The sequence below is a fragment of the Rana temporaria genome, chromosome 12 (genome assembly GCF_905171775.1).
Source record: "Rana temporaria chromosome 12, aRanTem1.1, whole genome shotgun sequence".
NCBI classification, from domain to species: Eukaryota; Metazoa; Chordata; class Amphibia; order Anura; family Ranidae; genus Rana; species Rana temporaria.
The window spans coordinates 141,202,445-141,223,971 of record NC_053500.1 but is presented as its reverse complement, the minus strand read 5'-3'; the positions used below and the strand labels follow the sequence as shown (position 1 = coordinate 141,223,971).

At 46.2% G+C, this 21,527-nt stretch overlaps 1 long non-coding RNA gene across 1 annotated transcript; it reads right to left on the bottom strand.

Moving 5' to 3' along the window:
• Positions 1–5,097: 5,097 nt before the first annotated feature.
• Positions 5,098–19,888, bottom strand: LOC120919048. Its single transcript, XR_005744508.1, has 2 exons — positions 19,196–19,888; positions 5,098–5,589 (listed from the first exon to the last, which is right to left on the bottom strand). It is a non-coding gene; the product is annotated as an uncharacterized LOC120919048 (long non-coding RNA).
• Positions 19,889–21,527: the final 1,639 nt, after the last annotated feature.

Sequence of the window (21,527 nt, the reverse complement as noted above, 5' to 3'; positions counted from 1 at the left end):
GAGTTGTGATTGGTTGCTGTGTGATATACCCAAGGGCAGCTGCCCCTCCTGACTACCCCTTGTCCCGACTGTGCTTCGTAGTACACATCCCCCCCCCCCCCCCCAGAAAAAATTCCCCCTCAATCCCCCCTCTTGGCATAAATCTTCTTTCCTCATCCCGACTCCTAACACAAATCGCCCTTAATCGCGACTCTTGGCACACCTCCCTCAATGTCCCCCCCCCCCCTTAGAACAATACTTGCCCCCTGCCACCCCTTAAATTCCCCCTTCCTACAGAAATCCCCTCCCACACAATCTCCTCCCCACCCCACATGATGCCACAGTGCCCAGGGCAGCCGTCCCTCCTGACTACCCCTTGTCACGACCGTGCTTTGTAGTACACATCCCCCTAGCACAAATCCCCCCCCCCTCTTAGCATAAATCTCCTTTCCTCATCCCAACACAAATCCCCCTTAATCGCCACTCTTAGCACACCTCCCTCAATGTTCCCCCCCCCCCTTAGAACAATACTTGCCCCCTGCCACCCCTTAAATTCCCCCTTCCTACAGAAATCCCCTCCCACACAATCTCCTCCCCACCCCACATGATGCCACAGTGCCCAGGGCAGCCGTCCCTCCTGACTACCCCTTGTCACGACCGTGCTTTGTAGTACACATCCCCCCAGCACAAATACCCCCCTTAATTCCCCCCCCCCAGCATAAATCTTCTTTCCTCATCCCAACACATATCCCCCTTAATCGCCACTCTTAGCACACCTCCCTCAATGTCCCCCCCCCTTAGAACAAGACTTGCCCCCTGCCACCCCCTCAAATTCCCCCTTCCTACAGAAATCGCCTCCCACCCAATCTCCTCCCCACCCCACATGATGCCACAGCGCCCAGGGCAGCCGTCCCTCCTGACTACCCCTAGTACACATCCCCCCAGCACAAATACCCCCCCCCCCTCTTAGCATAAATCTCCTTTCCTCATCCCAACACAAATCCCCCTTAATCGCTACTCTTGGCACACCTCCCTCAATGTTCCCCCCCCCTTAGAACAAGACTTGCCCCCTGCCACCCCTTAAATTCCCCCTTCCTACAGAAATCCCCTTCCACCCAATTTCCTCCCCACCCCACATGATGCCACAGTGCCCAGGGCAGTCGTCCCTCCTGACTACCCCTTGTCGCAACCGTGCTGTGTAGTACACCCCCCCCCCCCCCCCAGCACAAATACCCCCCTTAATCCCCCCCTCCTAGCATAAATCTTCTTTCCTCATCCCAACACAAATCCCCCTTAATCGCCACTCTTAGCACACCTCCCTCAATTTTCCCCTCCCTTAGAACAATACTTACCCCCTGCCACCCCCTCAAATTCCCCCTTCCTACAGAAATCCCCTCCCACCCAATCTCCTCCCCACCCCACATGATGCCACAGCGCCCAGGGCAGCCGTCCCTCCTGACTACCCCTAGTACACATCCCCCCAGCACAAATACCCCCCTTAATCCCCCCCCCCTAGCATAAATCTTCTTTCCTCATCCCAACACAAATCCCCCTTAATCGCCACTCTTAGCACACCTCCCTCAATTTTCCCCCTTGGAACAATACTTGCCCCATGCCGCCCCTCAAATTCTCCCTTTCTACACAAATCCCCCTTAATCGCCACTCTTAGCATACCTCCCTCAATTTTCCCCTCCCTTAGAACAATACTTGCCCCATGCCACCCCTCAAATTCCCCCTTTCTACACAAATCCCCCCCCCCCCCACTCCACATGATACCACAGTGCCCAGGGCAGCCGTCCCTCATGCCCCCCTCCCCCTCTCTCTTTTTCCCGGCCCTAGTTCTAGCACATTGCAGACCACCCCCTTCCCCGTTGAATAAGCCCCCAATTATGAACAAGGGCCATTCAAGTCCCTTCGGGGGGTCTCCAGATGAGGCCGCCTTGAGTTTTATGAAGTGATGCCCAGGTAGGAGACGGTGGTGTGGAGAATCCATTCCAGCCCCCCCCAAATATGCATAATACAAATATTATGGGAGAAAGCAGAACCTGAGACAACACTGACCTGTTTGGGTGCTTAAAGCATTTTTAGGATCCTTGTAAAATTCTGCATATTGGGGCAGCCGCTTCCAAGAACAACATACTGAAAATGCTGCGCGGAGCCGCGACGTTACCGCAAGGAATGTTCCGTCACACACTCGCCCCCCCCCCCACCACCTTTTATACGCACGTATATTTCAACCCTCCTTCGATAACACTTTCCATGCAGGGACTATTACAGGAGCAACGACGCATTAACCACTTCAGCCCCGGACCGTCTGGCTGCCCAATGACCGGGGCCACTTTTTGCGATTCGGCGCTGCGTCGCTTTAACTGAAAATTGCGCGGTCGTGCGGCGTGGCTCCCAAACAAAATTGACATCCTTTTTTTTTTTTTTTTCACAAATAGAGCTTTCTTTTGGTGCTATTTGATCACCTCTGCCGTTTAAGGGTATCTCAGTCGAGATACGACGGCGTATCTCCAGATACGCCGTCGTATCTCTGCGGTGCGCCGTAGTATCTATGCACCTGATTCTCAGAATCAGTTACGCATAGATATCTGTTAGATCCGACAGGCGTAAGTCTCTTACGCCGTCGGATCGAAACTGCATATTTACGCTGGCCGCTAGGTGGCGCTTCCGTCGAATTCCGCGTCAAATATGCAAATTAGCTAGATACGTGAATTCCCGAATGTACGCCCGGCCGACGCAGTAAAGTTACGCCGTTTACGTTAGGCTTTTCCCGGCGTATAGTTACCCCTGCTATACGGTAGCGTAAGTGCGGCGTAACAATGTTAAGTATGGCGATCGTTCCCCCGTCGAAATTTGAAAAAGTTACGTCGTTTGCGTAAGTCGTCCGTGAATGGGGCTGGACGTCATTTACGTTCACGTCGAAACCAATGACGTCCTTGCGGCGTACTTTGGAGCAATGCACACTGGGAAATTCCACGGACGGCGCATGTGCCGTTCGGGAAAAACATCAATCACGTCGGGTCACACAACATTTACATAAAACACGCCCCCCTATTCCAAATTTGAATTAGGCGGGCTTACGCCGGCCGATTTACGCTACGCTGCCGCAACTTACGGCGTATCTTTGTGTGGGCGTAACGTATCTGATTTACGTTACGCCTCCGCAACTTAGACAGGCAAGTGCTTAGAATTCAAAGCACTTGCCTATCTAAGTTGCGGAGGCGTAACGTAAATCAGATACGTTACGCCCACACAAAGATACGCGATCGGACGTGAATCTGGCCCTAAATTTTTTGCGTTATAAACAAAAATAGAGCGAAAATTTTGAAAAAAAAAAAAAGCAATATTTTTTACTTTTTGCTATAATAAATATCCCTCAAAAATATATATATATATATATATATATATATATATAAAAAAAAAAAAAAAAAATCCTCAATTTAGGCCGATACGTATTCTTCTACCTATTTTTGATAAAAAAAATCGCAATAACCGTTTTATTGATTGGTTTGTGCAGAAGCTAGAGGCCCGGATTCGCAAAGCACTTACGCCGACGTATCTCGAGATACGCCGCGTAAGTGTAAGTGTGCGCCGTCGTATCTGTGCGCCGTGCCCATAAACTGAGATACGCCTGAAAATAGGCTTAATGTGACCGACGTAACTTTCCTACGCCGGTGTATCGTGGGCGCATATTTACGCTGGCCGCAAGTGGCGCTCCCATTGATTTCCCAAAAAAAAAATTACCCTTCCTAGCACAAATATTCTACCCGGAAAATGATTTACTTTCCTGGTACTCATCATAGAGGTTACAGCATATCATTACGGCTCACTGATTAGTTGCTAGAGGTTACAGCACATGATCTGCTTTTTGATTGGTTGCTAGATTACTGTACAGTAATACTGCTCACTGATTGGTTGCTAGAGGTTACAGTGCATCATCTCTTCACTGCAGAGGGGCATGACATACATATGAATGTCGTCTTTATTTACATATGAATGACGGTAATTTACATGGGGGGCCAGATTCACGTACGATCGCGTATCTTTGCGTCGGCGTAACGTATCTGATTTACGTTACGCCTCCGCAACTTAGACGGGCAAGTGCTGTATTCTCAAAGCACTTGCTCCGTAAGTTGCGGCGGCGTAGCGTAAAACAGCCGGCGTAAGCCCGCCTAATTCAAATTTGGATCAGGGGGGCGTGTTTTATGTAAATGTTGTGTGATTGACGTTTTTCACGAACAGCGCATGCGTCGTCCGTGGAAATCTCCCAGTGTGCATTGTTCCAAAGTACGCCGCAAGGACATCATTGGTTTCGACGTGAGCGTAAATGACGTCCAGCCCCATTCACGGACGAGTTACGCAAACGACGTCAAATTTTCAAATTTCGTCGCGGGAACGACGGCCATACTTAACATTGGTATGCCGCACTTACGCCACCATATAGCAGGGGTAACTATACGCCGGGAAAAGCCTAAGGTAAATGGTGTAACTGTACTGCGTCGGCCGGGCGTACGTTCGCAAATTCGCGTATCTAGCTAATTTGCATACTCGACGCGGAATTCGACGGAACCGCCACCTAGCGGCCAGCGTAAATATGCAGTTACGATACGACGGTGTAACACAGTTACACGCCAGTCGGATCTACGGGAAATCTATGCGTACCCGATTCCAAGAATCGGGCGCATAGATACGACCGACCGCGCAACTCGGAGATACGCCGGCGTATCTGGAGATACGCCGTCGTATCTCGTTTGAGAATCTGGCCCAGGGTCTGCAGGTGATTCCTCTGTACACAACAATAGGGCAGAGCTGGGCAGCATTAGCAGCAGCACTTCACACTGAGATATCAGGACACCGCACAGGACTAAAACTTCAAGGGAATTTAAACTGGGATAGTTGGCAAGTATGAGGCAGCTGCTTTGGGCCCCACAACAATGACCGTGCCCAGGGCAGCTTCCCCTTTTGTCCTGCCTTAAAGACGTCTGTCCCTATACTATCCAAAAATAAAACAGAAGTTTTGGCTCGGCAAACACCTAAGCTACGAGTTTCTGTTTTTTATATATACGCTCCATGAGTAATTTCCTATTTTTATCACATGAAATACAAATTTTATTGCTTGTAATGTATTTATTTGGCTCAATGTAGATACTTCAATATTCTAGAACCGCACTTTAATACACTGACGCAAAATCTTGGCACGCTTTATGAAGGCGTTGCTTTACTTCTCTTCGTCTTTGGTGGTGGAAACATTTTTAGATCCAAATTCAGGTCAATGAGAAGAGTGCAGATATAACCTTAATCCATAAAGCCTTCTGATTGGTTGATGGAGATTTTGGTGATGGGACGAATGTTGTCTCCACTGTGCTGCCAGTCCAGAAAGAATTAGAAAAGAATCCTTGCTGCCATTTTTATTGGGACCGCCGATCTCTGCCCACATTTCTTGTTGGGTAATCCATTCCTAATACTGAAAAGTTTTTTTTTTCTTGCTCGATTCCTTTCACATCCGAGGCATTCAGGATCCGTCTGACCCTCCAAAACAAAGGCTTGATTATCTGCGCTGTGACTGGTCATAGGTCGTAGAGTCCGTGTTTCAGCCTTGGACACCTGGAAAACAAAGAGATTGAGATGTTGTGAAGCCTCGGCTGTAGGAGATGGTTTTTTTTGGTGGCATTGTTTATACATGAGAAAAACAAGGAAAAATAGACGCGACTATGGCGGTGCTTAATCATGTAATACCATAACAATGGAAGACTCAAATACGCTTGGAATAAAAAATACAAAAAGATTTACCGTATATACTCGAGTATAAGCCGACCCGAATATAAGCCGAGGCACCTAATTTTACCACAAAAAAATGGGAAAACTTATTAACTCCAGTATAAGCCTAGGGTGTCCATCTGCACAGGGGTGGACTGACAACTCAATGGTCAGTCCGCCCCTGCATCTGCATGCCTCACTGTGTCTCACTTTGCCTCACTGTGTCCATGTGCATGCCTCACTGTGTCTCACTGTGCCCATGCCTCACTGTGCCCATGCCTTACTGTGTCAATGCCCATGCCTCACTGTGTCCATGACTAGACTGACGTTTAACATGGGAGTCTTTAGAAGGGTTGCCCGACTTTGAAAAATCGGTGCTCCCCAGCCGTAGGTCCCCCAGACAACAAACTTTGCACACTTGTAGAGGAAGAGTGGAGCCACATGTGTGCCAAGTTCCGGGTCCAGGGGACCTACGACCGGCTGGTACCGTCCGGGTCCCCAAATTCACCGGAGAAATGACCGTTTAACATGGGAATCTATGGAAGGGGTGCCCGACTTTGAAAAAACGGTGCTCCCTGGCCGTAGGTCCTCTGGACAACAAACTTTTCACACTTTTAGAGGATAAATGGGGCTACATGTGTGTCCATGTGCATGCCTCACTGTGTCTCGCTTTGCCTCACTGTGCCTCACTGTGCCCATGCCTCACTGTGCCCATGCCTCACTGTGCCCATGACTAGACTGACGTTTAACATGAGAGTCTATGGAAGGGGTGTCCAGATTTGAAAAATCAGTGCTCCCCAGCCGTAGGTCCCCCAGACAACAAACTTTGCACACTTGTAGAGGAAGAGTGGGGCCACATGTGTGCCAAGTTCCTGGTCCAGGGGACCTACAACCGGCCGGTACCAGGTCTCCAAATTCACCAGAGAAATTACCATTTAACATGGGAGTCTATGGAAGGGGTGCCCGGCTTTGAAAAATGGGTGCTCCCCGGCCGTAGGTCTCCCAGACAACAAACTTTTCACACTTTTTAGGGGATAAATGGGGCTACATGTGTGTCCATGTGCATGCCTCACTGTGTCCATGTGCATGCCTCACTGTGTCTCGCTTTGCCTCACTGTGTCCATGACTAGACTGACGTTTAACATGAGAGTCTATGGAAGGGGTGCCCGACTTTGAAAAATCAGTGCTCCCTGGCCATAGGTCTTCCGGACAACAAACTTTGCACACTTTTAGAGGAGAAATGGAGCTACATGTGTGCCAAGTTTCAAATCCAAGGGACCTACAACCCGGCCGGTCCTGGGTCCCCAAATTCACCAGATAAATTACCATTTAACATGGGAGTCTATAGAAGGGGTGCCTGGCTTTGAAAAATCGATGGTCCCCGGTCGTAGGTCCCCCGGACAACAAGCTTTGCACACTTGTAGAGGAAGAGTGGGGCTACATGTGTGCCAAGTTCGAGGGGTCAAGGGGACCTACGGCTGGCAATTACTGGGTCCCCAAATCTGGGAGATCAGGCACAAAAAGGTGACTCGAGTATAAGCCGAGGGGGGCATTTTCAGCACACACAAAAATGTGCTGAAAAACTCGGCTTATACTCGAGTATATACGGTATTTTTAATTATACAAGGTTGGTAAAAAAAAAAATAGAGCAATAACACAATATCGGTCGTTCACAATAGAGTGGTTTCCGAGTGATGGTTGAATTTAAAGATTTAGTGGTAGGTTAAGTGCTCATACGTTATCCCGACATGTTTCGCCTTTAGGCTTCATCAGGGGATGTATGAATCAACCATAAACAGAAGAGGCAACTATATAAATATGAGAAGGGAAAGGAAAAATTATAGTACAAGAATGACACGTGTCTGTGTGTGTGTGTGTGTGTGTATGTATATATATATATATATATATATATATATAGATATAGATATATATATAGATATAGATATAGATATAGATATATATATAGATATAGATATAGATATAGATATATATATAGATATATATATATATATATAATTTGTTTTGGAAATCTACCTGTTGACAGGTCCACCAATAGGAAAGGGAACTTTCCACCAAGGGCACTAGGGCTTTACTATACCAGCCTTTCTCAACCAGTGTGCCGCGGCACACTGGTGTGCCGTCAGAGGTTCTCAGGTGTGCCGCGGGGTCAGTGGAGAGAAGGCTGTCAGATGAGCCTGCTCCCCTGCCGAACTGTGAGAAGCTCTGTCGGCTTCAAAAGTGAAAGTAAAGTGCAGAGGAGTGTGCTGTGCTCTCTGCTTCCCCCTAGAGTGCAGTACCCGGCTGAATGAGGAATCTGGAAAGGTACTGAGCTAGAAGCTAGATTCATTTTAAAATGGCTTTATACATGTGTCTGTGTCTTCACATGTGAGTGTGTGTGTGCATGTGTGTGTATGTATGTGCGTATGCGTGTGTAAGCATGTGTCTGTATGTATGTGTGTATGTTACTTTTAATCCTGCCCCCCCCCCCATTCCTGTAAAGCAATCCATGCACAGATCACTTTTCAGAGGCATTTGACATGCGGTAAAGAGGCATTCTGTTGCCTCTTTACCACCTGTTTTAAGCCCATAAATGCAGCATCACTACACCGCAACCGTGCAATGCACACAGTTGCGGGGTAGTTGCAGTGCACCCCCATTCACCCTCTGTAAACCTCCAGTTGCAGCCACAGCATGTGAACACCCTCAGCTGCTGCCTCTGCAGCTAAAGGTGGAGAAGTTGGGGGTGGTAAAAACAGCTCAACCATGTGGTTTTACCGCCCCTATGACATGTGAACAAGCTCTTGGTCCACATCTGTGTAGCTGCACTGCAGCAAAAGCACCCCACGTTTTCCAATGTGTGGGGTACCATTAAGAATTAAGAATTAATAGTACCCCTAAAGAGCAGAGCATTTGTCTATGTGTCAGAAATTGGCACGATTTTGCGTGTGTTCTGCGACACACCGTAATGTGAACCAAGACTTGGACTGGGGTGCCTCAAGACTGAAAATACTTTTTAAGGGTGCCCCGACTGGAAAAAGGTTGAGAAACACTGTACTATACCATGACCTCAATATATGTATACATAGACACTTGCCACTTTTGGAAAACATGAGGCCCAGATTGGTGAAGCACACTTCTAGGCACATTTGCATCTGAATGCCATGTTGGTAAATTGCCCTGTGAGACTTTCCTCACCTCTTTGTATCATTAGATCAGGACTTCAAAGCATCAGACCATAGCGCAGGGTTCTATGTGTTGGGGTGTGAAGAGTGCGCTTCACACCTCCTGCTAGAGATCGCGCGCCCCATTATCTGGAGTACACTTCACGCTGCAGATGTCTGCATTTAGCTGTGACCCCCCCTCCCCCCCCCCCCCCCCCCCCCCCCCGTGTAAAATAATTATCACTTCTAGAAAAACTCATCCATTAGTGGTGCTGGAAAAAAATCATCAGGCGAGAGGACAAGCTGTTAGAGTTGGGGAATAACGAGGCCGTGAGAAGTTTTTAGGTATCCATAGACAGGAGATGAAGGTTCAAGAGACTTTCTCCGCGTGGGAGGGTCAGACGGACAGGTTAGATATTCTATGTTTCTGCCAAGTAGTGTTGGCCTCCCTTATAGTAAAGGTCAAAATGCCACCATACAGAGAGTGGTGCATCGCCATTGTCTCTGCTAAGTAGTATGCAGGCATCATCAGATAGGATAGGAGGACAATCAACCACCCCAGGAACCCCTAATAACCTCTGGAAAGTTTCACTGAGCCATGCTTGAGAATGCCTCCCTTTATAGTAAAGGTCAGAATGCCGCCATACAGAGAGTGGTGCCTCGCCATTGTCTCTGCCAAGTAGTGTTGGTGCCAGAATTATGGAGGTATCATTAGATGGGAGGACAATCAACCAACCCAGGAACCCCTAATAACCTCTGGAAAGTTTCACTGTGCCATGCTTGAGAATGCCTCCATTACAGTAAAGGTCAGAATGCCGCCATACAGAGAGCTAAAGATGGTGCCATGCCACCGATTCTGCCAAGTACCATTGACCCCAAAACGATGCCGGCATCACCAAATGAGAGGTTGATCAACCACCATTCAAAAGGAACCCCTAACATCCTCTGGAGGAACCCTAAAGATGCATGAAGCCTGGTGGAGAATGGCTGACTTGGTCACCGTTGGCTCTGTGTGCCGTCATTCGGCCTCGGCGTAGAAGGATGATGAGTTGGAAAGAAGCGAGAGGCCAGCGTTTAACCTGTCAGTGAACACAAAGGGGAAGAATGGCGAGTAAACAGGGAAATTAAAGTGCTTCCTACAGGTTGCCAGGAGACCGCGACTCTTGGCTAAAAATTCTACTTGAAGTGTGTGCAGAGAAATCGCCAGCTAGGGAATTCAGATTCCACCATAACCGAAACGCGTTACTATACCGAGTCCAAGATTGACTTTTCCATGTTGTAACTCTTATTTACACCGTGAAAGATAAAATTGCAAAACTGATATGTTGTGACGCTCCGGAATAACTGGTAACTAACAACAGCTGTGAAACTTTAAAGTGATTGTAAAGGCTCGGTTTTTTTTTTCTCCCTATAAAAAGAACAAACATGTTGTACTTGGATTTGCACAGAGCAGCCCCAATCCTCCTCCTCTCGGGTCCCTCTTCTGTGATCCTGGCCCCTCCCTTCTGTTCAGTGCCCCCGCTGCAAGCAGGTTGCTATGGGGGCACCCGAGCCGAGTCACTGCTCCCTGTGTCCATTCAGACTCGGAGCCCCGCCCACTCACTCCCCTAATTGGCTAGCTAACTTTGATTGGCAGCAGTGGGAGCCAATGGCGCCACTACTGTGTCTCAGCAAATCGGGAAGGAGATTCTCGGACGGCTGAGACTTTCATGGACATCGCTGGAACTAGATGGACCTCAGGTAAGTATTAGGGGGGCTGCTGCACACAGAAGGATTTTTATCTTGGGGGTTGTAAAGGTTCTTTTTTTTATTTTCCGACCGCTGGACACGCCGATGTACGTTGACAGAATGGCGCGGCTGCGCATATTGGCGTACATGTAAGTCCCCTTTCATATGCGCAGCCGTGGGTCGCACGCCGACGGTGGTGCGCTCGTGACCCGGATGGGTACTCCGTGTCCGCGCCCGCGGAACCGATCGCCGCTGGTGTCCAACGATCAGATGACAGAGCTAAAGAACGGGAAGAGTAAACGCAACATCTCCCTGTGCTTTCTGGGTCAGACTGTCACTGATCGTCTGTTCCCTGTCATAGGGAACGACAATCGGTGACGTCACACGCCAAGCCACGCCCCCCTACAGTAAGAATCACTCCCTTGGGTCACACTTAACCCCTTCAGCGCCCCCTACAGGTTAACCCCCTTCGCTGCCAGTGTCATTTTCACAGTTATCAGTGCATTTTTATAGCACTGATCGCTGTAAAAATGACTGGTCACGAAATAGTGTCCGATGTGTCCGCCATAATGTCGCAGTCACGATAAAAATCGCTGATTGCCGCCATTACTGGTAAAAAAAAAAAAGACAACAGCGCAGGTGCAATCGTGCCATTTCTAAAGGAGGCCATGCTGTGACTGGCAGCTCCTGCGCCCATGCACGAGAGTGACGTCGTCACGGCTCCGGCCAATCGCAGCGCCTGAGCCGCGATACGCAAAAGTAACAGAAAATAAATGTTTTGTTATCCAAAAGTTAAAACAACAACATGGGCAGAAGATTTAATAGATGGAAAGTTGAAAAAATTACTGAAGTTCTGCTTTAAGTTTCTTCTTTCTTTCTTCTTTCTTTCTTCTTTCTTTCTTTCTTTCTTTCTTTCTTTCTTTCTTTCTTTCTTTCTTTCTTTCTTTCTTTCTTTTTTCTTTCTTTCCTTCTTTCTTTCCTTCTTTCCTTCCTCCTTTCCTTTCCTTTCCTTCCTCCTTTCCTTCCTCCTTTCTTTCTTTCTTTCCTCCTTTCTTTCTTTCTTTCCTTCCTCCTTTCTTTCCTTCCTCCTTTCTTTCCTTCTTTCTTTACTTCTTTCTTTCCTTCTTTCTTTTCTTACTTCTTTCTTTTCTTACTTCTTTCTTTCCTCCTTTCCTTTCCTTTCCTTCTTTCCTTCCTTCCTCCTTTCCTTCCTTCTTTCCTTCCTTCTTTCCTTCTTTCCTTCCTTCCTCTTCTTTCTTTCTTTCTTTCTTTCTTTCTTTCTTTCTTTCTTTCTTTCTTTCTTTCTTTCTTTCTTTCTTTCTTTCTTTCTTTCCTTCTTTCCTTCTTTCTTTCTTTCTTTCTTTCTTTCTTTCTTTCTTTCTTTCCTTCTTTCTTTCTTTCTTTCCTTCTTTGCGATTATTACAGGCACACACAATTTTAAGTAAGTTGGAAGTCCAATCGTGTGTATGAGGCTTTATTTTGCCAAATATTTTAGTTCTGAATTCTTTTTTTTACGAATGTTTTCATTTACGAATTTTCGCATTTTCGAATTCCAAATTTCCGAAATTTTGAATTTTTCGGAAATGTGAAATTCGAAATTCGGAAATTCAAAAATCGGAAATTCAGAATTCTAACATTTTAGAATTTCCCTATTCTTACTGAATGTCCGAATCTTTGAATGTCCGAATCTTTGAGTTTCTGAATCTTTGAATTTCCGAATTTTTGGAATTTCCGAAAAAAGCAGGGTCGGTATATTGCATATTTACCGGCCCCTTCCCCACTTCTAAAACATACCAGCCGCAACAGCCGATAGGAGAGGAGGGAAGCTGGCAGCGCTGCGGGGGGGGGGGGAAAGATGGGAGCTAGGGCAGTAGGGGGAATTTGTGCTGCTCAGGGTGATTAGAGTGTGCCTGGGCACACCTGGCACACCCTGTGCGCACGCCTATGACTGTAGTTGAAAAAGACACCAGTCCATCCAACCTATAACAAAAAAAGTGACCGCTCTATCTTCCGGGATTGGAAATTCACAGTCACATGACTAAAATAAAGTCCCGTCTCCTTGTGTGGAAGCTTTGTGAATTCATCCTCATGTCTGATGAACCTCTTCTATCTGTGGGGGTCGTTCTTGGAGAAGTCTTGGCTACATCTTGTCACATCTGGAAGTGAAAGTTGGCTGATTTCCTGCATTCTCAGCGCGGGGACACGATGGGAGCTCAGTTTGTTTGCACAGAGAAAGGTAACGATTGCGAGTATGCGTCACCACCCCCCTCCCACTCCGCGTTTATTACAGAGCAATTAATCTCAGTTTATCCAAATCCAGGAAGGCAAATTCTCTGAGATACATGAAACACAAACACTTGTGCAACCTGCGGCCATCTGTGTGCAGGAATTTACCTCTTTACTTTGTTGTCGCCTTTTATTATTTCTATTTATTTTAACTGTATTATTACTCCGGATTTTGTTACTTTTGTTCTGTAATCAGTTGGAATTACGCCAATTTCCGCTGCAGTGTAAAGTGTATCTACATATTAATATGCAACATATCCTTTAATGGTGGCAGCTAAGGGGGCTCTTTTGAAGAGATTTTCTCTCACTTCCTGGTGTGTGGACAGGACAGGAAGTGAAGGAAAAAGGAAAAAAAAAAGACTGTCGGAGGTTCCAACCCAGGCATGGGATGCTATGTCTGAGGACCATACCTACTAAATTATATGGTGAATGTCATGGCTAAGGCCTGATTGGACAGAAATGCGTTGGAAATTTTCCTCTAAGCCTTTTGTGCTGTGCGAGGTTCTGGGCACCGGGTTTTGGAGCCGTTGGAATATCCCAGCAGTGGTTGTAGTGCCGTCTCATTTGTTTTCAGTAATTTCTGTAGTTCTGTCTTGTTTCTGGTTTCCTGATAGAGCACAAGGACTAAGGGTTGTCACTTGGTTTTGGTCTGAACCAGGAAGTCGGCTGTGACTACTAGGCCAATGAGCTGTGGGTGGGAGCTACATGTATACATAAAAGTAGGGGGGGGGCTCAGGACATGACCTCATTGACCAAATGGGTCACATGGTCATAGTATGTCAATGGCCTTGGTGTCATTGACCTAGTGTGCCCATGTAAGGTCAGTGATGTCACAAGCATCCCCGCCCTGTGTGCCACATGGTCATATTAGGTCAATGACATAGGTGGTATTGACCCAATGTGGCCATGTAAGGTCAGCGATGTCACAAGCATCCTCACCCCTTGTGCCACATGGTCATATTGGGTCAATGACATGGGTGGTTAAGACCTAGTGTGTCCATGTATGGTCAATGATGTCACAAGCATCCCCACCCCTTTGTGTTCATCAGTTGTGCCATGGGAAATCCTACCTGCATCCTTGCCCCTTGTGCCACATGGTCATTTTGGGTCAGTGACGGTGGAATTGACCTAGTGTGCCCATGCAAGTTCAATAATGTCACAAGCACCCCCCCCCCCCTCAATGACGTTGGTGGTATTGACCCAATCTGGCCATGTAAGGTCAATGATGTCTCAAGTATCCTCGTCCCTTGTGCCACATGGTCATATTAACTCAATGACATTGGCATTGAACTAGTGTGCACATATGAGGTCAATGATGTCACAATCATCGCGGTCCCTAGTGTCACATGATCATATTAGGTCAATGACATAGGTGGTATTGACCCAATATGGCCATGTAAGGTCAATGATGTCACAATCATCCCGGTCCCTAGTGTCACATGATCATATTAGGTCAATGACATAGGTGGTATTGACCCAATATGGCCATGTAAGGTCAATGATGTCACAATCATCCCGGTCCCTAGTGTCACATGATCATATTAGGTCAATGACATAGGTGGTATTGACCCAATGTGGCCATGTAGGGTCAATGATGTCACAAGCATCCTTGCCCCTTGTGCCACATGGTCATATTAGGTCAATGACATAGGTGGTTACGACCTAGTGTGTCCATGTATGGTCAATGATGTCACAAGCATCCCCACCCCTTTGTGTTTATCAGTTGTGCCGTGGGAAATCCCACCTGCATCCTTGCCCCTTGTGTCACATGGTCATTTTGGGTCAGTGACGGTGGAATTGACCTAGTGTGCCCATGCAAGTTCAATAATGTCACAAGCACCCCCCGTACCACATATTAAGTCAATGAAGTAGGGTGGCATTGACCGAACCTGCCCATGTAAGGTCAATGATGTCACAATCATCCCCGCCCGTTGTGCCACATGGTCAGTGACGTAGGTGGTATTGACCCAATGTGGCCATGTATTTTGGGGTTTAGTTTTACTAATATTTAAGAGGCTGAGGGCCGTAAAGAAATGGTGTGAGGGCCACATGCTTTTTTATTTATTTTTTTAAAACACCAGTTTGATGTTATTTTTTTTACCCTTTCCTGCCCTATCCAAATCCAAACAAAAACAATGACTGTAGAGTGGAAACACGTTGGGCGGAGTTTAGGCTTGTGACGTCATCACGCACGCCAGAGGACGTTTTGGCAGTGCCAAAACACAAGTATATACCTTTCTTTCACATCAGTGCAACATCTTAATACATTTTACATTGTGTTTATTTGCTGCACTATGAGCTTCTGTCCCCCTTTTCCTAACTGTGGTTGATTTTATACCTATTCATATATAGCCCTTTAAAGTGATAGTACACCTATTTTTAATTAAAAAAATACATTTGGCTAGCATCACATTTGGTTTTGTGCTATTAATATAAATTTTCTTCTGCTTCAAGTGAGCCCATCGCTGTCAGCTGAGGTGAACTCGGCGTCGGAGGTAGGGCGGCGCGTTGCCTCCAGATGTGTCATTCCCGGTGTGTGGGAAAGGCAGCGGTGACCTTGTACCTCGGTGTGTACATGAAAACAGGACGCTGGCTCTTTTCCTGCCCAGCTGTCTGTCTTAATGCGCCTTCCCCAAACACTGTAAGTCAGTAATCTGTTAATAGCCAGCCTCGTCTGGGACAGGTGCCGCGAGCTTAGCCCTAGGTGCAGGCTGACTCACTTCCCAGGTATGGCTGAGAGCGGTGAGTAATGGGTTCGCAGCGCGCAGAGAGCCGGACCACCTCCTCGGCGGTGCACGGCCGTATCTGACGAGCTGATAATTACGGGGTTGACTCTTCAGACGTGCCCCCCCCAACCTGGGTCTCCTCTATTCGGTCACATAATGAAACAAAAGCTAGGGAGCATTTTTCGGCCAAGCTTTGGACGACAACAATGACCAAAGCAGGGCCGATTCTAGGCGGGGTGCACGGGGTGCTCCGCACCCAGTTCCCGCAGAGGTGGGGGCGCCGAAGCTCCAAAGTGCTCTCCTCCTTGTCTGTGTCCAGAGGTGGCACGCATGTAGCGGTTGCTGCGGTTCCCCATCCAGCTTTCTCTCTCTGCTGGCAACTGATGAGCGCATACCTCCCGCTGTCCCCCGGAATCCGAGGTGAGTACCACAGCGGAGCCTAGAGCCGGAACACGTTCCGGTTCTAGGCTCCACTAATTAATTCTGTCCAGTGTGCATGAAGCAGTCTTCTGTCTGCCCCGCCCCCTCTGCGTGTGTCGGGCTGGGTTGGTTGGAGCTGCTGCCAATCATCCCGTGCACTCCCAGAAATTCTCTCCGAGTGCCACCCTCCAAGTAACCAAAGATGCCACGTATGCCCCACCCCCCCTGTAATGTGCTTCTGCTCCCAGCGCGCCCGAGCTACAGGGATCTATTGGACAAGTACTGATCTATGGGGACACCTGATGTGGGGGGGGCTCTGATAGGGGACACCTGCTGTGGGGGGGCTCTGATGGGGGACACCTGATGTGGGGGGGCTCTGATGGGGGACACCTGATGTGGGGGGGCTCTGATGGGGGACACCTGCGGGGGGGGACTCTGTGTTTGAGTTGTAGCCATAGAAACATTTGTAAAGGGGAGGAGTTAGTAAGATAACCACGCCCATGTGGGGGCGCCAGAAATATTTCTGCACCCAGGCGTCTGTGACCCTAGGATCGGCCCTGGACCAAAGGGTTGAACTCAACGCTAAAAATAATGAACGAATGTGTTGGAGGTCACATTCACATCGGTCCCTACCCTCAAGGAGCTTACAATCTAAGGTCCATAACTCGCATTCATATACTAGGGCCAATTTTAGGCAGAAGCCAATTAACCTACCAGCATGTCTTTGGAGTGTAGGAGGAAACCGGAGTTCCCGGAGGAAACCCACGAAGGCACAGGGAGAACATGCAAACTCCAGGCAGGTAATGTCATGGTTGGGATTTGAACCAGCGACCCTTTTTACTGCTAGGCGAGAGTGCTACCCACTACACCACTGTGCCGCCTGTTATTGTCATAAACAGTGTTTGGGGACCCGGGTCCTGCCCCAGGGGACATGCATCAAGGCAATTTTTTTTTTCACCTGTTTTGCCTAGTGACATGTTACTGATCTACTGTCCCCCGTGATCGGGATCAGTGATGTGTCACTGGTAGCTCCTCCCCCTAACAGTTAGAATCACTCTCTAGGAGACACTTAACCCCTTCATCACCACCTAGTGGTTAACCCCTTCACTGCCAATGTAACTTTTACAGTAATCAGTGCATTTTTATAGCACTGATCGCTGTATAAATGACAATGGTCCCATAAAAATGTCAAAAGTGTCCGATGTGTCCGCCATAAAGTCGCAGTCACGATAAAAATCTCAGATTGCCGCCATTACTAGTAAAAAACAAAATTATAATAAAAATGCCATAAAACTATCCTCTATTGGTTGTCCTATTGGCTGTAACTTTTTTTTTACCAAAAATATGTAGAATACATATCGGCCTAAACTGAGAAAAAATTTGCTTTAAAAAAAAAAAAAATGGGGTTATTGCTTTTTTTTTTAAAACTGTCGCTCTATTTTTGTTTATAGCGCAAAAAACAAAAACCGCAGAGGTGATCAAATACCACCAAAAGAAAGCTCTATTTGTTGGAAAAAAAGGACGCCAATTCTGTTTGGGAGCCACGTCGCACGACCGCGCAATTGTCAGTTAAAGCGACGGAGTGCCGAATCACAAAAAATGTTATGGTCTTTGGCCAGCCAAATGGTCCAGGGGGCTGAAGTGGCTAGAGGAGCAAGGAGTAAGGCAGAGGCGTAACTAGAACCTTCCGGGCTCTTGTGCAAGAAACCATGAAGGGGACCCCTGACCGCCAGGGTCCTTTCCATTGGTCCCGGGGGGGGGGGCCCTTCCCACTGATTGGTCCCCAAGGCCCTTTTTTACTTTTCCGCAACTTTGGTGGGTGAGTGCCATAGACTGCAATGTTAAATCACAAAAGTCGCAAAGGAAATTGCAAGCAAGTTGGGGTTGCAGCATTGTGAACTGAGACCATATTCTGCAGTGGGGGGACCCCCTACCTGTCATCTTGGGGGGGCCACTGCGGAATGCTTGGGCCTGGTCCAGTGGCGGCTGGTGCTCCAAATTTTTTTTGGGGGGGGGCGCAAACAAACAAAAAAATTAAAACCAATTGCAGCCTCACAGTGCCCATCGTACACAGCTACTGTGCCCATCAATTGCAGTCATTGTGCCCATCAAAGGCAGCCACTGTGCCCATCAAAGGCAGCTACTGTGCCCATCAATTGCAGCCACTGTGCCATGCCATCAATTGTCGCCACTGTGCCATCAATTTTCCCCACTGTGCCATCAATTTTCCCCACTGTGCCATGCCATCAAACGCAGCCACTGTGCCAATCAACTGTCACTACTGTGCCATGCCATTACACGCAGCCACTGTGCTATCAATTGTCACCACTGTGCCCATCAATTGTTGTCACCACTGTGCCATGCCAAACGCAGCCACTGTGCCATGCCATCAAACGTTACCACTGTGCCCATCAATTGTTGTCACCACTGTGCACATCAATTGTACTCGCCACTGTGCCCTGTTAAATTCTGCCACTGTGCCCTGTAAAACGCCCCCTCCCCATTTCAGCCCGGCACTTACCTTTTTGGGGTCCGCCATCCTGCTTCCACCGTCCCGCGATGTCTTCTCCGGCCCTCGATGACGCTTCAGCCAATCGGGTTACCAGAACCGGTGAACCTGATTGGCTGAGACGCCTGTCAGTCTTATACAAGGAGCGCATCCCTAGTGCGTTCCTTGTATAAGCTTCCGGGACCTGAGGGCTGTACTCGGAAAAGCCTATCAGAGCCGTTGGCCAACCAGCTGCCGTTATTCAGCCGTTATTCAGATGGCCGGACATGAGCGCCAACCATCTGAATAGAACAGCGGCAGCGGCGACAATAACATAGATTCGTGCAATGCATGAATCTATGTTATTAGACTCAGTGGCGGTGAGAGCCAGAGGGGGCGGCGCCCCAGCGCCCTCTATGGACGAACCACCACTGGTCTGGTCTAAAGTGCGACCTTTGTGACCCTGGTAGTTCCGCCACTGGAGGGAGGAAAGTATTACTTCTTCTTATCCCTGCACCCCTAGACTGGACAACCAGTTGACCCTTGTATTTTTTTTTTGGGGGGGGGGCACCACTGTAAAGGGTAATTTTTTTTTTTTCTTTTTTTTTTGATATTGTACCCGTAGTTGGGCATTAACGTGTCACCTTTTCCTCCGCTTCTGTTCCTGCTCCTCTTTGCCAGTCTACCCCACACCTCCTCTGCCCACATGTGTCGGGGGCGTTTTTATGACTTTCAGTGGTGAAGAGAAATTCCCCAAGGTGTGGGAGTGATGAGATTTCATTGCAGAACGATCGTCTATAAAGCCTTCTTCACCTTCAGAGTCACCGCGATGACATCATGACGCTTCATCCTGCGCTGTGATTTTTTTTTACTTGTAAACAAAGAAAGTCAGAAAAAGGTCTGGTCAGCAAAAATGATACTGGAAGGTAAATCGGAGCGATTGTCATGTTAACCGACGGCGCTAATCTTTGGCCAATGAGGTTCCTCTGCTCACGAATGATCGTTTCCAGCTGAAATCGGGGCGCCGTTGATTCTTGGCGTGAACTCTGCCAGGACGCTGAACGTATCCCACTCGCATACGTATCCTTGGCAAGGCCGGCTCGCTGCGATTTCAGAATGCCCCCGGGGTAAACAGCAAGCGTTCCCTGAATGGGAAGAGTAATCCCTCGTTCGTTCTGCGGAATTAAAAACTCATTTGCATGAAGTGAAACTCTCTGGTTGTTCCGGTTGTTGGGAAATGAATCTGATTGAGGAGTGGAAATCTCTGGTGCACCACAAAGCAGATCAACAGAATTGCCCAGATTTCCCCTCCATGTACTGTAGATCCAGTAACAGGGCTGCTGGGGGCCCCATACAGCCTACCTGGGGGCCCCATACAGCCTACCTGATGGAAAACTGAAATAAAAAATAATATATTTCTGGAAAAAAAAATATGTGCAGTTGTGTTTTTTGTTTCTTTAAAGGTGGACAACGCCTTTCAGCAAGTAGAAAGTATTGTGTTCATTAGCAGGGTCAGCGGTGTAACAGAAGCCATAGCAGCCCACACACATGCTATGGGGCCCTAGGGTAGGAGAGGGGGGGGGGCCCCGATTAGGAAGTTAGGTTTCCAGTAGAGAAGAGCTGAGGTCACATCTCGGGATCCTCTCTAGTCACAGATCCCCCCTCTGTGCACCAAGAAGCAGCTACTTCTATGTCTCAGCCGTGTAGATTTATTGCCCTATGAACTTCTGCTACAGACTGGAATTACCCCGGGGTGTGTCTAAAGCAAATCCCAGAGATTCTTCTTCTAGGTCGGCTGGGATATGTAGTACCAAAAAAAAAAAAAGTAAGTTAGGAATTGATGTTTGTATTGGGGTTAGAGAGTAATTTTATGCAACAGCAGTCATCATTTTGTCTTAATATAAATATAATCTTTTATTTATATTATTATTATTTTCTTATTTACTATTACATCAATCATTTTATTATTATTTGCTTTTTATTTCATAATAATATAATTTATATTATTATTTTTATTATTATACTATTTAATTATTTTGCTATATTATACTATTTTATGATTTAACATTATTCTTTTATTTTACTTTTTATTTAATTTTTAATATTTACTATATTATTATTATTTTTACTATTTTATTATATAATTTACATTATTAATATTTTATTAGTGTTATTCAACAATATTTACTATTATTATTTTTATTATTTTATCATAATTATTATTTTTATTGTTTTACTATTTTATTATTATTTTTTATTATAATTTACATTATTAATAATATTATTATTATTACTTTTTATTGTTATTATATGTGGTACTTTATTATCAATATTATTATTTATTTGATTATATAATTAACTATATTACTATTATTTTAATATTGTATTATTGTTATTCTAACAATATTTACTATTTTATTATTATTCTTTGTTTTTATTATTATTTTATCATAATTATATATTTTTTTACCATTTTATTATTGTTTTTTTATTATAATTTACTTTATTAATAATAATAATATTATTATTATTATGACTTTTTATTGTTATTATATTATTTGGTACTTTATTATTATCATTATTATTTATTTGATGATATAATTAACTATATTACTATTATTTTAATATTGTATTATTGTTATTCTAACAATATTTACTATTTTATTATTATTCTTTGTTTTTATTTTATTTTATCATAATTATTTTTTTACTTTTTTATTATTGTTTTAATATAATAACATTTATTCTAATATATATCTATATACAGAGCTTTTTTTCTCAGAAAATAGGTGCAGGAACTCAACCACGACCTGTTGAGATTTCACAAACAGTAGAAAGGTCTTAAAGGGGCATTAAATACCAGGACTGCATTACATACAGAGTGCAGAGTTCAGGGGGGGGGTTACAAAGCTGTCACTTGTAAACACAGAAACCAGACTTCTGATTTTACAAGTGATTGTGGTGAGCAGGCACCAA